The sequence below is a fragment of the Vulpes vulpes genome, chromosome 3 (assembly GCF_048418805.1).
Source record: "Vulpes vulpes isolate BD-2025 chromosome 3, VulVul3, whole genome shotgun sequence".
Taxonomy (NCBI): Eukaryota; Metazoa; Chordata; class Mammalia; order Carnivora; family Canidae; genus Vulpes; species Vulpes vulpes.
The window spans coordinates 152,375,536-152,391,928 of NC_132782.1; the positions used below are offsets into that span (position 1 = coordinate 152,375,536).

Genomic DNA, 16,393 nt, shown 5'->3' on the forward strand with positions numbered 1-16,393 from the left:
GATACATTTTTATTTATTTATATTGATTCAGTGATGTTAATAAAAATAATAGCATAGTGGACTTATCATTTTCAACTACCCAGCATCTGAGCCTGCTTTCTATTTCAGAGAGTTTTGTCATTCCGTGAGGTTGGGGAAGAAGCCGGAAACTCCCTCCCTCCTGGAGAAGCTGGAAGACGTCAGGCAGTTCCCATCCCGTCCGCCGGCAGCCAGGGCTCCGACCTGCATGGTGGGTGCAGCCGTTCAGATGCCTCGGTCTGGAACTCTAAATCTAGAGCAAGTGACACAGAGACAGGGGGATGGCCGAGATGATCCCAGCTGCAGTCTGAGTGGCAGCAGCAGTGCCAGCCCCCGGTCACAATCCGACGGTTCCTGGGGCGAGGCCAGGCTGTGTTCTCAGCTGCCCAGTCTGCATCCGTTCCTGCCCATTTTCCACACCTGCTTCTTTAACCTTCCTGTCGATTCTGTAAGCCCCCCAATGGCCTTTCAGTAACTTCCTATTTCCTTTAAGTCAACCAGAGTTGGTGCCCCTTTATTCGTAACCAAGAACTCCGACCAGAACTAATCACAGCGAATTACTGAGCAGCTATGAGCCGGGAATTATCCTAAGCCTTTACGTGGAGTATCTCACTTAAACTTCCTACAACCCTAGGAGAAGGGAACCTGTTATTCCCATTTGACAAATGAGAACACTGAGGCTGGCTAAGGTTAACTAACGTATTCGAGGTCAACACTTAGGAAAGCGGCGAGTGTCAAGATCAGATCAGAGAGACTCTTCCTCCTACTCAGCTCCCAAGTATCCGTGGATCAGTTTACTAGTTACTCAAAGTATCTATAGCTTGTCCCAGGTAATCCTCACAAGTCCTTCGGGTTGGAATTTTTAATTCCAATTTTACAAATGAGGAAACCGAGACTCAGAAGCATTAAAAGTGACTTGCTCAAATATTTATCGTAAGCTTTGAAACCGCACATCCCTTTTGATCCAACAATTCCAGGTCCGAGCACTTATCCCAAAGAAACAATCAGGGGCGTGACCCAAGATTGTTCATTGGGTTGTCGTTTATTACAGGGAAAAATTAAACACCGTCCTTAAGGTCCAACAGTCAGGCAACAGCCAAACAAATTAGGGCATCCCATATGATGGAACCTTACGTGGTCATTAAAAATCAGGCTGTAGAAGCAAATGAGGAGTTGTCCAAGCCTGAGGGCAACATCAGGGCTGACTTCAAAAGGGTGTTCAGGAACTTTTGAGAGTGATGGAAATGTTTTAAATCTCGACTATGGTAATGGTTACACAAGTGCATGCAGTTGTCAAAACTCACCAAACTACACACTTAAAATGGGGGCATTTATTGTACATGAACTATACCTCAACAATTAAAAAAAAATCCTGTAGAAACTATTTTATCAAAGATAATATTCACAAAATATTAAGTGAAAAAATTACAATAAATAATTATAGTATATTTATTTCCATGTGTGCTCCATGTGTAGAGAAAAGAAGGAAATCTACCAAAAGAGCAATAGTGGTTATCACCGATGGGTAGAAATTATGGATAATTCTTCTTTACATCTTTCTGTATTCTTTAGCAATCAGAAGAAACAAAAACTAAAAAAGAAAAAAATTGAGTACATCACAGAAGTATTAAGTAGAGGCTAGAAATGAGGACTTTGCAGGCAAGTTAATTGTACCTTGTACTGTGCCTCAGAGTTTCTGCTCTGCACCAGGAATTGCTGTGATGCACGCCCAGGAGAATCGCCCATAAAACATGTTCTTGCCTGTGAGGAACTTGAACTCTGCACAGAAGGGTGAGGAGGGAGTGATTGCATCTGGTTAGGGAATCAAGAGAGGCCTCATGGAGGTGGACTCTAGGATGAGCCAAGAAGGATGCGTGGGGCTGCAGCAGGCGAGGGAAGGTGAGACAGTTGACATGCCTGTGGGAACAGAGGGGCTTCAGCCTGGACGGGAAAGTCGTGTGCAGGGTGGTGCTGGGTGATGAGGGTACAGGGGAAGCTGAAGGTAGACTGGGAGGAGCCTGTGATAGGGCCTGAGCAGGTGGGTCCAACTAACTAGAGATGGCAGGTCAGAAGACCCACAGGTCAGCGGCGCTTAATCCCCATTCCCGACAGAGGACCTCTGCGTTATAATGTGAATCCACGAGAAAATAAAACACAGTAATTACCGAGAAATCCGGTGTAGGGCTATTTGGGAGCCACATATGCTGGATGTGCCTGTACATCCTACAGCTGGTACAGACGTTCAGGATACCTCGATGGCCTGTGGTCACTCAGCTACCTCTCCCCACTCCGCCATGGGGACCCCAAGGGCAGAATTGGGAGCTCGTTGGGTTCTTGCCGCTGGTGCCCATCGCAATGCAGACTTGTGGCTGGTACCGAGTAGAGGGTCAGGAAATGACTGTAGAGTGAATGAGGGGACATTTACATCGTGTAGAAAGGACTCTGGGGAGGAGGTTAGTATGATAAGAGCATAGTCTCTGGGAGCAGACGGCTGGCCTGTAACCCAGGCTCTGCCACTTACTGGCTGTGTAGCCTTGAGAAAGCCGTTTCATCTCTCTGTGCTTTGCTTTCCTACTTCTATAAAATGAGATCCGCTTCCTAGGCTGTTGTGGGGATTAAACGTGAGTGGATGGGAAGCGCTGAGAGCCATGCCCAGCACGGAGGAGAGGAGTGTCGGATAGTATAGATCTTGCCAGCCAGGCTCCTTTAGAGATAAGGGAACTGAAGGACAGAGAAATGGTGGTGATTTGTCCAAGGTCATAAAAGGAGTTGAAAGTGGAACTTGGGTCTCTGACTCTGCAAATCAATAACTGTCTGGAATAAAGGGACTTACTGGTTGGCTCCTTGCCATGTGCCGGGCACCGTCCTAGACCTTGTCTGGGGAACATGTTTACAGCCTTTGGATTCAGATGAAAAGATGTATCCATAGGAAACAACTCCAGACCGTGCAATGCAATAAAACGCATTCCTAACCAGGCAGGCTGGAGGAAACTGGGGCCTCTTGGCAGCACCAGGATTTCTTTTTTTTTTTTTTTTTTAATTTTTTTTTAAAATTTATTTATGATAGTCACAGAGAGAGAGAGAGAGAGGCAGAGACACAGGCAGAGGGAGAAGCAGGCTCCATGCACCGGGAGCCCGATGTGGGATTCGATCCCGGGTCTCCAGGATCGCGCCCTGGGCCAAAGGCAGGCACCAAACCGCTGCGCCACCCAGGGATCCCAGCACCAGGATTTCAACCTGGGACTTGTAGGGTGAAGAAACAATCAGCACGGCGGCTTTCCATTTTTTTTGTGTGTGAAGTTTGGCTAAGAAACGTCAGACACTCCCTCTCCACAGACTCCCCCTCCACATTACAGTGAAGGGGCAAGCCTTTTGGAATTAGAGAATTCTGGGTTGAAATCCTGGCTCCCTTGGTTATCGGCTGAATGACCTTGGGATAGTCAGTTGCTGCCTCTGAGTTTCAGTGTCTTGATCTACGACATGAAGGTAAAAATGACCCTGTTCACTGGGTTATTGTGGGACAAAAGGAGCTGGTGTATGAGAGATTCCAGGTGATCAAAAACAATCAATCCCGCACCCCATCCCCTCTTTGGGTTCTCTTTGCTGGCCTACCAGATTGAGGCCTCAATACCTCTATAATGAGGGCCAAGCTGTGAGCTCCGTAAGCTGCAGAAAGAGAACAAATAAAATTAAATCATTGGAAGACATTATCTTCCCCTAAGACCCAAGACCAGGACTTTTATCTTTTCTTTTCTTTTTTCTTTTTCTTTTTCTTTTTCTTTTTTTTTTTTTGCAGTGGGAGGAGGTTGTTGAGGATGGAAGGAGCACAAGGCTTTGGAAAAGGGTGTGGTGAGGACTACAGAGGAAAGGCCCAGAAAGGGAGAGGCAGGCACTCAGGACGCGGGGCATGGCCGGCCCAAGCAGGATGTCAGCTTTCCTCTGGTGGAAAGGGAGGGAACGACGTGTATGCAGCATGACTAAGCGCCAGTTACTGTGCTAGATGCTGGGGTACAGCCTTGAACTACGTGTGACTCTTGCCTAAGAGGCTCCGGGCTCATGTGAGCACTGGCACGCACGTGGAGTACTCTAATCCAAAGAACTCTAGCAAGGGGAAGAGAGCACAGAGGATGGCATGACTGACACTGCGAGGAAGTCACGTGCAGGGACGACCAGGAGGGGTACCCGGGGGGCAGCCGGAGGGGGGACAAGGATGCAGGGCCTCCCACCGCGGGAGAGAAGACGCGGCGGTGAGGCCGGGAGGGAGGGCGGCTAGGTGACCGGGGGTCGCGTCCTTCATCCCGGAGTGGTGGGAGCCAGGGAGGGTTTCAAATGAATGGGGGACTCTGTCAATTCTGGAGTTGGAAGGACCGTTCCGGCGGCAGAATGGGGTGCCCTGGGGGTGGCGCGAGCCTGGAGGCAGGATGCCAGTGAGGACAGTGTCTGAGGGTCCCAACTGGGAGCACGAGGGGCCGTCTCCTGCCCAGCTCCCCAGCCTCACGCGGTCCTGTCCTCTTCCAGACCCGCAGCGTGCATGTTCCTCGCTCAAGGCCCTGTGACCCTGGGCCACGTGCTGTGGTCCTCTGCGTACTTGTCATCCCTCCACCGGCCAGTTGGAGCACGTTTCCCTCTCTGCAGCCCTGGGCTGAGGGGCTGGTCACAGTTGGCAGGGCGTGCTCTGGGGGTCACAGGGTCCGAGCGGAAGGGCCCGGGGCGAATGCAGCATGTGGTCTGGTTCATGAGCCCCACAAGGCCTCTGGGCCTCCTGCTCACTTCCCCTTCTCTATTTGTCCTTAATCCAACTGTGCAGAGAAATGTCTTAACCGACTTCTGTATTGTTTTGTGAATCAACAAAGGACTGTTGCATGTTTACCAACCAGAGCTTTAAGGAAATAACATATAATGAGGGGAGGAAAGGCCAGCTGGGGGTAGCTGGAGCTCGTCTGCACGCTCTCGGTTTCTCCCGTCGCAGAGAAGTCAGTTGTGCTTCGCAGCCTCGGGGGTTTTCCAGAGGTGAGTGTGCTGGTGCACAAACTCGCCTGCTTGCAGAGTCTTCTCCCTCCCCCTTCCAGGACTTTCCCCGTGCCGCCCTCTGTTGCATCCGCGTGGGCACAGCTAGGATGGTTGTAGGTTAACCAGGGCCGAAAGGCGGTTGTCACCTGACATCTGCGCCAACGGCTTATGTAAAACGAGCCGCTTCCAGCAAGCACGAGGCCCAGGCGGGAGCCGCCTGCCGCTGGCATCTTCCAGGCGCCGGTGAGCCGAGCACGCCCCGGGCCAAGCGCGAGGCGGGGCGGGGGGGCTGGGGCCCCGGGGGGCCTGGAAGGAGCTGCCTTGACGGGCCTGGGACATGTGGGCAGAGAAGGCAGGCAGGACGGATCGAGTCCCGGGTAGCACCTGTTCCCAGGGAGTAAATAGCACTTGGCCCCTGTGTCATCACGCCTGCCTGTCGCCCAGCAGGCATCCTGCTCATCCTTCACCGTGGGCCGCCAGCCTCACACCGTGCCGCCGGTTTAAAATCACTTTGGAACACACAGCAAGGGTCCTGACAGCTTCTGCTCAGCCGAGCGGCCCTCCCCAACTCCCATTTCACAGCTGCTGTCCAGCTGCAGGGCTCACGGGTGGGCCGGCGGCTGAGGGTTCGGATCTGGTGCCCCCAGCTCTGGAGGGAGGCGAGGGGACGGTGCGGGGGGGAGCAGAGAGCCCGACACGGCACTCGGCTGCGGTCCCGGGAGGACAGGTGCTGGTGGCCGAGCCTCATCCTCCCCTTCCTCTCCTCCTCCCCCTCGCCTCTCTGTTTACAGCCTATTCACAGGACAATATTTGAAGTATTCGAAGTATGGGTGTCGCAGCCCAAGGCCGAATGCCAGGCTCCTTGTGCGGAAGGAGAGCGGGTAAGCTGAGAGCCGGGGAAGGCTCATCAGTCGGTTGGGGGATGAATCAGAAGTCGGCGATTACTCTGTTTTGAAACCATCTGACAGCATTTGCTGGTTTGAGTTCCTGTGCAGAGGCTAAGAGCTGGGGTGCTAAGGCGGACAGGCCGGGATGAGATTCCAGCTCAGCCGCAGGCCTGCAGCCCAGCTCGGCCGTCTGCTGGGTGGCCAAGCCGTGCAGGTTTGCCAGGGTCTCCTGGGCGTTGGGAGGCCCCTCATCCGGGACACGTGTACAAGACCACGACCGCGCTTAGCTTCTCTGCTGAGTGAGACACAGAGGGGATCACGCCCGGCCAGCGTGAACCAGCCCCTCGGCCCAGGGCCGCAGAGAGGGGAACGTGCTCCCAACCTGCCGGAGGAGGCATGGCAAGGACACACTTGACTCACACAGTGAGCGCCCTGCTGAGGAGGCTCCACGATGCCCTTGGAGGACCCGGGTCACGGGGGGCCCTGCAGAGCCCAAGGGACACGGCTGCACACACACCCGAGTCTGCACAAGCGCGGCAGCGCTCAGGAGCGAGGGTTCCCTCCGTGTCCTACTGATGGGGAGTGACAGCTCTGAGGGCAAGGCCTCGCCGAACGTCAATGGCTGGAAGGGGAAGGACATCAACCTTGAACCCAGCTGTCCGACATCCGGCCCGAGTCCCGTCCCAGGTGCTTTGCCTACCTGAGGCCTTTCACGCTCCTCTTGGGCGCCGGGAGCCCCCGCCGAGCTGCGCCCTTCTGGTTGCCCCCACGTCCCTGCGCTGCTCTCCGGGCCCTGCGCCCCTCCCCCTGGCACCGTCCTGCTCCCCTCGGGTGCCTCGCTGAGCCTTCTGGTTCCCACTCTCCTAACACCCCTTATATGTTCCGGCCGCGACGTCTCCCTCGCGGCATTTTGCTCATTGGTGCTCTGTCTGAGCTCCTCAAAGGGGCTGTTTCTCGCTCCCCACGTCCCCCGCAGCCAAGCAGGGGTCCTGACGCCCCGAGCTCCCAGAATGTCCTGGATGCGACTGTCCACTTGAGGATAGCCCTCCCTGCTGAGCGCCTGTGCGGTGTAGGCACTAGGCCGGGCGTATATAGTATCTCATTTAATCCTCACAACCAACTCCAGCGGTTTGACTGAGGACACACAGGAAAGCAAGGCCCAGAGAGGCTGAGGCTCCGGCCCACGGTCACACGGCCCCAAAGCAGCGGGGCCAAATTTTGAGGCCAGGTCTGCCTCCAAAGTGTTAACTGTGGGCTCTTCTCTCATCGGTGCCCAACCCAGGTCCCTGCTCCTTTCAGGCACTTGGTACCAGATGGAAGTTGGACAGATGCTCTGGGCCTCTGGGCCGCCGCAAGCTTTCCGCAGGACGCAGCACAGGATGCAGGCCCCGCCTTCGGGTCCCAGGCCCCTTGGTGCTTTCAGGGGCAGTTCCCAGGCAGGACCTCACAGCCTCCGGGGTCGAGAGGTGCGCCAAAGCTGCGGAAAGCAGCTGGGTGTCCCCAAGCACCCGGGGGTTCGGACACTTCCCGTGACCGTGCACTGTGGCCATTGAGTGGGGCCCGGGGCTCAGCCCGGGAGCTGGGGCCGCGGAAGGTCTGCGGGAAGATCGCAGGGTCGGTGGCCGCGTGTGTGAGGCAGGCAGGCGGCTGCGGAGGCTCGGCCCCAAGGTGGGTGCGGGGCCTGAGATGGGCGCAGGCCCCAAGATGGGTGCAGGGCCCGAGGTGGGTGTGGGGCCCAAGGTGGGCACAGATCCCAACGAAGGCATGGGGAAGCCTTGTGGTTCCCCCCCGCCCTGGTGACACAGGGCCCAGGAGCCTTGGGAGGGGCTTGCAGCTCAGCAGGGCCTGTGGTGGAGTCCTGGCGGCGGCGACGGCCAGAGGCCCTGACGCGGCCGGGGGGGGGGGGGGGGGGGTGCCAGTCATTCTGGGCTCCGGTCGGTCAGGGAGCCCAGGGGCGCTCTGAGCAGTCGGCACCGCAGTGGGTGCGGGCGGCAGGGGCGGGGGCGCAGGGCCCGGCAGGCCAGGGCTCCAGGTGCTCCCCCTGCTGCTCCCCAGCTGCTCCCCCAGCTCTGCACACCCCACCCCGTGCACCCACTTGCGGGCCGCGGCCACCTCTGCTCCCCGCGTGTTTTCCTCAGGTCGGCGCTGAGGGAGGTTGGGTGCAGCCTGTGCCCACCGCGTGGGCAGCCCACGGGCAGGACCCCGCGAGCCCGTTGCCGGGGCTTGGTCGCCAGAGGTCAGGTGGGCCCTGCCTCCCCGGAGCACCCTGGTCCGAGGGGTTTCTCCCGGGCACACGGTGGGGCTCCTGCGCCCCAGGGGCTCCGCGGGGTCCCGTCCCTCTTCTCACCCTCTGCTCCTTCTTTGGCAGAACCTGAGGCAAATGGAAGCTTCTCGCCCTGGTGAAGAAAGACGCGTAAATGTCTTGGACGGTATCTTTCCTTCCCTGACTTTGACGTGAGTCGAAGACAAGCCAAGTGGCCTAAATTGATAATAAGCACCCTTGAGTGTGCTGGTAGCTCCGGGTCAACAAGTGTCCAGAACATCGTGAGTGTTGGGAGACGGGGCCGTGAAGCCGTTTTGGACGGAAAGTCGTGTGCAGCAGAGTCGGGTCCAGAAGCGAAAGTCTCAGGAGACGAGGTGACGTGCTGGAGATCATCAGGCCGCCGCGGGGATCTAAATCCAAGACTCCAACCTTTGCCTCCTTCTCTCTTCCTTCTCTTCCCCATCACGGTCACCCTGTGGTGTCACTGGTTGGTGTGAGGAACGTAGAGGCCCCGAGAATTAAGGGCAACCGCTTCTGCCTTTGAGGGACTTCCAGTCTAGGAGGGAGGTGAGCGGCTGAAAGGACGAGCGGACGATCCTTGACAACATGCTCAGGGGGACGAACGAAGGCTTCCATGCAAGTCTAACTGCACCCTGGCCTGCACCCTGTGCTTCCAAGGCCCCACCCCTCACCCCCTGTGGGACCTGGGGTGTGTCCCTAACCTCCTGAAGCCCCAGTTTCCTCATGTGCAGGACCACCTCTTCGGGTCGCCGCAGAAGCGTTCAGTATAGAGCCGGGCACACACTCAGTGCTCAGTCGATGGAAGCAGGAACTCAAACCCCAGAAACACTACTTCCTCCCCTTATACTTCCCGTGGGGACCCCGCCATCTGCAACGTAGATTGCCACCTGCTTGCCCTTCGGTCCTCGTAAGAGCTTTCACAGCTAACTAGGAAGATTCGGAGTGAATATTCACTGCAGAAGTGGCTTCAGGGGGGATCAGTATGAGACCAGCAAGCACAGGACACCTCGGATACGCCCGGGACTGCTCTGGCACCTTGCTGGCCCTGCGTAACCCGTATAACACGGACGCTGTCTGCACACCAGCTCCATTATCACCTCCATTTACAGATCAGGAAACCGGGGTCCAGAGGACACTGAATACCTCGCCCGCGTCATAGGGAGGGCAGGACTCAGCCGGGATGAGGCCCACTCGGCCGGGCCTGGAGCAGGGCCCTATGAGGACACTGCGGCCCTCACTGACAGGGGGCCCGACGAATGGATCACGGGATACGGGGCCAGGTAACCCTCCTTCTTACAGACCCTGAAGCTGAGGCGGACAGAGGGCAGCTGACTTGCCGGAGCTCACATGGTCGGCATCAGGGTAAATGTCCAGGGGGTGGCAGGGTCCCTCTTCCCTGCCCCTTTGGAATTAGATGTAGCCTGGTGACCTATCTGACACCATAAAGTGTCGGTAGAAGTTGCCTGGAGCTCAGCAGGATGGGAGCTTGAAGAACTTGCCTCCTGTCCTCGAAGCACACGGTGAAATGAAGCTTCTGTCCCTCCGGGTCCCCGAGCGACTAGACGAGCAGGACCCACCTGGTGACCAGGTCACTGAGTGGGCGACACATGCTCATATGCGAAGCTGGTGAGACGGGAGCGGGATTGTCGTCACAGCAGAGCCTGGGTTCCCCCGACCAGACTCGCACCGCTGGGAGCCGGAGCTCGGGTAGCCAAGGCCTCGTCCGGCTTCCATGGCGTTACCTGCGGCGTGGGCGGCCGCGCTCCGGAGCCTCACCCACCAGGGACGTGGCCCCCTCACCCACTGCACTATTCTTGGATTGCGGGAGCCGATCGCTCACGGCACGAAGGGAAGACAGCTGCAGAATTCCAGCCGCCGACAGGAGGTTTTAGACGGACATGGACAGCTTGGCTTTGCCGGCGGGAGGGAGCAGATGCGGCCTCCCCAGAGCGCTGTCCCGGACCAGCTTCTCTTAGCAAAGAGAACATCGTCGCGAGAACGAGCTTTCCATAAAGCATTGAGGTCAGCAACAGTGTCTCCTAAAGCTAAAGATGTAAAGTCAAGGTTAACTGACCAGGTTTGTATCTGATTTTTCAGAAGGTTGCAAAGATTTTTTTTTTTTTTTTTTTTTGATAGTCACACAGAGAGCGAGAGGCAGAGACACAGGCAGAGGGAGAAGCAGGCTCCATGCACCGGGAGCCCGACGTGGGATTCGATCCCGGGTCTCCAGGATCACGCCCTGGACCAAAGTCAGGCGCCAAACCGCTGCGCCACCCAGGGATCCTAACAGGCTTATTACTTGCTATTTGGCAAATCATTAACACAGAAACAGTTGGTACTGACGTCAAAAATGCTCAACTAATTTTTCAATAACATTTTTGATCAGTTAAAGGAATCCAACTAGAATTTTTAAAAAGCAGTTTCTATATGCAAAGAGTATCATTTATATTTAACTAATGACAGAGAAGATTATACAAAAGAAGATTTCTAAATACGGATTTACATATATTTATTCTTATTAAAAATGCTTGGTAACACATACCAAACAATTAGTAGCATCTAGGTCTAGACAAACTTTATATTCATTCTTATATTGTTTCTGCATCCTCTACATTTTATGTACGGACTTTATATTTTTCAGTATCATCTGGATTTTTCCATAAACCATATTTATAACCAAATAGTTCAATCAAGGTTTTCCTTTTTTAAGTTATATTTCCTTTCCCAAGATTGGGGAGCTCTCTGTGGGGTCCCTGGAGGCCATCTCGAAGGTGACCCTGAGCCCAGCTGCGACATCTGGGGAGGGCAGACCCGGGATGTGACCGTGTGTCCCTGGGGCCCCCCGGGTACAGCCCCCCCTTTACAGTGGTAAGGGACCCGGGGCCCAGAGAAGGGGTGTGCCCACAGCCCCGAAGCCAGCGAATGTAAAGAGAACAAGAGCCGGACTCAGGCCTGCCTGATGCCGCCGTCCATACACTTCAGCACTCCCCAGTTTCCCAGGGAAGCCCCTGGTCTGCAAACTGTGCTAGATGCTCTCTCAAAACTTAGGTGGACGTGACTTCCTGCCCTGCGTTCTGGTGCATTCAGCATCTGCGGTGCTTTCCCACTTAAAGCACTTAAAAATGCATCATCTCCCCTAAACCCGTAACACCTCTGTGGACCGTCAAGGCCACTTGGCACTAAAGCTCAGTCCTCCTGTTTTCTTGGCCCTGCGTCCCACATCAGCCTGCTCCCTCGCCCGCCTGCAGTCGGTGTGGAAGACCAGGGGGTACCACTGGTTCTCAGGGCCTCTCGTTTCTTAACTATGGACTTTAGGGCAGGTGACTTGAAGTCGCTGAACGTTACTTCCTTCTGTAAATGGGCGTAATAACGTACGTCATCCAGGTGATCCAAGGAAATGACACATGCACGTAGCGTCAGGGCCCAGGTTCACCCCCATGTTGCAGGGGACCTCATCTCCCGCAGACGCAGTGACCGACAGTTGCACAACGTGCCCTTTCTATTTCCTTCTAGGGTCTTCTCCATGTCGTAGGCTGGTGCCCTCTGCCTCACCAACTCCTGCCCCTCCAACGCGGTGTCACCTCCTCTGGGAAGCCCGCTCTAACTCCTTCGGCCAAACTGAACACTCCCCGCCTTTGGAGCCCCGTTGAAATTATGGATCTCTCCCCACTGTCTTCTACCTTAGGCTCGTGCACCAGTGGGTGACTGCCTTTTTCCACCAGGCCACACCAGCGAGGGTCTTTTACAGCTGGTAAAGCTGGATCTATATCTATGCCTACCTAACCGTTCATCCTCACGCACACTCGTATGACGTGTGCACACGTGGTCAGATGGGCACCCGTATAAACACGAACATAAACACGCACGGGGGTATATTTCCGATAACTCAGCTCCATTAGAGAGAGTTGAGTTTTTGCCCCATCAGAAGAATAGATCAAGACTTGGAAAACCTCTGCTTTTCTTCCCTTGCTTTGAAAAGATAAAGAAATGTGAATGCTAAATGGGAACAGGGGATGAGAAGAAGATAAGCTTGGGAACGGAGAAAGGAGATGAGAAAGGCTAAATCTGTGATCTCACTTAACCCTCGGAGCAACCCGGCTAGGAGCTTCGCTTTACAGTTGAGAAAAGGGGGCCTGGGAGGGTTAAGTGCCACATCCAGGGTCGCAGAGCCAGGTTGGATCCTCGCTTGGCCCGGTTCTGAAGTCGGTGCTTTTCCTGCAAAGCTAGGCGGTGTGCCCCTTGCCAGCTGTGGGGTGGCGGGTAGCAGGACACGCTCTGAGCCGGGTTACAGGGTGCTGGATTCTGGTCCTACCACTTCCTCCTGATGTGACCTGGGGTAGGTTACCTCCCTCTAGGCCTCATTTCATCACCAACAAGATGGGAGGGAGACACGGAGGATCATTCAGGAGGAGCCTGTGAATGTGAACGGACCCTCCAGCAAGTAAAGCCCTGAGAGAAGCTCCCGGCGCAGAATTAGGGCAGCCCAGCGGGAGCTGTAACCCTTCCTGTGAAGGCCACACCGGCCCGGCCCCCGCAGATCCAGGAGGAGCCCCCGCTCCCTCCACACCCGATGCAGCCTCTGTCCCCCGGCCCCAGGCCGGGACCCCGCCCGGGCCCCAGCTGCTCACATCCCCACAGCCTAGGTTCCCACCCTTTCTGCAGCGGACTTTAGGGTGGACCTTGGATGACAGGAAATGCATCTTGTAGAAAACCAGCAAAAACAAAACTCTTCAGGGGCGCCCGGGGCTCAGCAGTGGAGCATCTGCCTTCAGCCCAGGGCATGACCCCGGGGTCCCAGGATTGAGTCCCGCCTTGGACTCCCTGTATGGAGCCTGCCTCTCCCTCTGCCTGTGTCTCTGCCTCTCTCTCTGTGTCCCTCATGGATAAATAAATAAAATCTTTTAAAAAAGAAAAAACTCTTCAATCCACTCCTCTTTACTGAGGTCTCCTCTGGGTCTGCAGCTCGCACGGTGGCCACTTCTGAGTCTGCTTCCTTTTCCCGCCTCCCTCCATCTCCGCGGGGTCAGGGGGATGCCTGGGGCCCCGCGGCTACAGCTTTCCCGCCCCGAGGGCAGGCGTCTCCTCCAGCGGCTACAAGGTCCAGACCGCCCCGAGGCCCTCGGGACAGAGGCGCTGCCCGACAGCATCCTGTCTCTGCAGAGCTGGTCACGTCAGGTTGAACTGAGAGAGGTTAACATTCATTGGTTCACTCATCAAACGCGTAGGGAAGGCCTAGCCTGGGCCCGACTCCGAGCTCCGCGCTAGAACAGCCACGAGTAGGATGAGGAGCCAGCGCTCCTGCGGCCTGGGGCCCCCGGGGAGGGGGGACGGGGCTCGGCCCCCAGGAGCCTTGCACCGCTGGGGGCTGTTGAAGAGGTGCCGATGCCTGGCCTTCACCTCCAGGGGGGTCTCCACTTTTATTTAATTGCTCTGACATAGGGCCCAGGCTTTGTGGGGGTTTTTTAAATAGACTTTTTATTTTATTTTGTTATTATTTATTTATTTATTCATGAGAGACACAGAGAGGGAGGCAGAGACACGGCAGAGGGAGGAGCAGGGTCCCTGCAGGGAGCCCGACACGGGACTCGATCCCGGGACCCCAGGGTCACGCCCTGAGCCGGAGGCAGACGCTCACCCCTGAGCCCTCCCGGGGCGCCACTAGACTTTTTATTTTAAAACAGATTTAGACTTACAGAATTACCATGAGGGTCGTAGAGCGAGTTGCTGTCTACACCACACATAGTTTCACTACTGTGAACATCTGACGTCAGTATGGTGCATTTGTCACAATTAATGGACCAATTTTCATGCATCGTTATTAACTAAAGTTCATGCTTTATTTAAATTTCCGTAGTTTTTTCCTAATGTCGCTTTCCTGTGCCAGGATCCCACCTAGTACAGCACCTTTAGTTATCTTGTCCCCTTAGGCTTCCCTTGGCTGTGACAATTTCTGGGTTTGTTTTTTTTGGTCTTTTTAAAAGTTCTTCCTATTCTAACACACAACTGGGGGCGAGGGCTTCTGCTCTGGGGTCAAGGGCAGGGAGGTCCTGGCGGCAGGCCGTGCGGGCCCAAATTCCGGGGGTCCCTGGCCGCTGCAGGGCCTCGGTGCACGGGCCTGCAAGGCGTCCCTCGGGTCCCACGCAGTGAGGGTGACGAGGGCCCGACCCCGGGCTGTGACGGGCCCACGAGGCCCAGGTTCCCCAGCCTTGCTGCGGCCTGGCCCTCGGGGACACACGCGGTGCCTGGCCATCTGTTCCACCTGCAGGCTGCGCTGCCCTGAGCGGATGAGGGTGCTCGCCGTGGGGACCCAGAGGGCGGGAGGGGCCACCTGGGAAGGCCCGCAGGCGCCCGGGACACAGGCTGTCCCTAGAGGCAGAGGAGGAGACAGCGTGTGAGTGGGGGGCGTGGGGGGAGCCCTGGGCCCGCCGGGCCGAGCAAGGCAGGTGAGCAGGGCAGGGGCGGCCGCTCGCCCGCTGGGGTCTTCCCGGAGAGAAGCTGCGTGGCATCCGCAGCAGGCGGGCCCCGCTCGCCCTCCCAGACTCTGGGTCACTGTGGACAAAGCCTGGCTGCTCGTGAGGGCCCGGCCCGGGGACACTGAAGGTCCCGGGTCTCTGGGTTAGGGTTAGGGTTAGGGTTAGGGTTAGGGGTTAAGTTTAGGTTTAGGGTTAGGGTTAGGGGTTAGGTTTAGGGTTAGGGTTAGGGTTAGGGTTAGGGTTAGGGTTAGGGTTAGGGGTTAAGTTTAGGTTTAGGGTTAGGGTTAGGGGTTAGGGGTTAGGTTTAGGGTTAGGGTTAGGGTTAGGGTTAGGGGTTAGGGTTAGGGTTAGGGGTTAGGGTTAGGGTTAGGGTTAGGGGTTAAGTTTAGGTTTAGGGTTAGGGTTAGGGGTTAGGGTTAGGGTTAGGGTTAGGGTTAGGGTTAGGGTTAGGTCGACAGCAGCCAGGCCCTCCTGCCACGGCCCCTCTGGCGCCACCACCTGGCATCCGCCCCGTGCTTCACGGCTGCAGAACCTGCCCAGACTGGGACGTTGTTTTCTTTTTAATGGATTTTTCTTTGGGAAATTGAAGACTTGTGTATATTAAATACAACCAATTTCTAGAGGAGAAACCTAAAAATCACAGTAGGAAAAAAGTTAACAGTGTCTGGGCTACAGCAGAATCCAGACAATGTAGTCCTGTAATTTAAAGATTCCAGATGCCTCAGGATTGACCTTTGTGTACAAAGTGACCTGTTAAATGTGCTGTTTGTGGTTCTTGGTGCCGAGGTTCTCGGGACAAGCTAGGAAGCCTTCGCACCTTGAGCTGACTTCCCTAGGGATCATATGGCTTTTTTTTTTTTTTTTTTTTTTTTTTTATGATAGTCACAGAGAGAGAGAGAGAGAGAGGCAGAGACACAGGCGGAGGGAGAAGCAGGCTCCATGCACCGGGAGCCCGATGTGGGACTCGATCCCAGGTCTCCAGGATCGCGCCCTGGGCCAAAGGCACGCGCCGAACCGCTGCGCCACCCAGGGATCCCTCATATGGCTTTTGAATCAGGTTTCCCTCGCTGTGCCCTAGCAGCAGCACCCAACTTCCGGGCAGCTGCTTTTTCGGGTCACCAAGCCCCAGAACCTGTTTGGCTTCAGAGCCGCGAGCCAGCGCCCTGGCAGGTGCAGCAGCTCGGACTTGCCAACCTCCAGCAACATCGCCTGAATCTTTCCAGCCCCCTCTGAGCGCACAGTGGGACCAACTTCTCCTCGCTTCTGCTTCTGTTCCTGATAAAGTGCTGCGGCCAGCGTGGAGGTGGTTGGGGTCCCCCACCCCCCGGCCCCTCGGTGTCTCCCCACACCGCAGGGCAGCATGAGGGCAAAGGCCACCGTAGGCACATTTGCATGATGCAAACACACTGGCCGTTTTGATTGCAGCCAAGCTTTGTTTCCTCAAAGCTGACCTGGGATCAGCCTCCACATTCAAGTGTCCAGTGAATCTCCAGTGATAGGGAGTCTTCCCCGAGTCTTCTCCCTCTACATTCTTGAGGCCGAAGAAATTAGAGATGCAAAGAACTGATAACCCAAGATGGTTCTGTCTGCGATTTGCCAGCACCAGCCCTGTCGACAGTCCTTGTACCTTTGAGACCCGGAGAGATTCGTGGATGATTTTAAAATAATGGTAAGTGCCGATGTGCAGAAAAGCCTTCTCATTGTTAGAAAGCATTTCTGTG

At 55.8% G+C, this 16,393-nt stretch overlaps 1 long non-coding RNA gene across 5 annotated transcripts; it reads left to right on the plus strand.

Moving 5' to 3' along the window:
* The first annotated feature begins 4,314 nt into the window (after positions 1-4,314).
* Positions 4,315-13,115, plus strand: LOC140598405 (uncharacterized). Of its 5 annotated transcripts, none has more exons than XR_012000838.1 (6): positions 4,315-5,271; positions 5,476-5,636; positions 5,820-6,602; positions 7,215-7,583; positions 8,284-10,276; positions 11,713-13,115. It is a non-coding gene; the product is annotated as an uncharacterized lncRNA (long non-coding RNA). The 5 variants fall into 5 exon arrangements; XR_012000842.1 differs by having other exon boundaries at positions 4,317-5,271; positions 5,820-5,909; XR_012000840.1 differs by lacking the exon at positions 5,476-5,636 and having other exon boundaries at positions 4,316-5,271.
* The last annotated feature ends 3,278 nt before the right edge of the window (positions 13,116-16,393 follow it).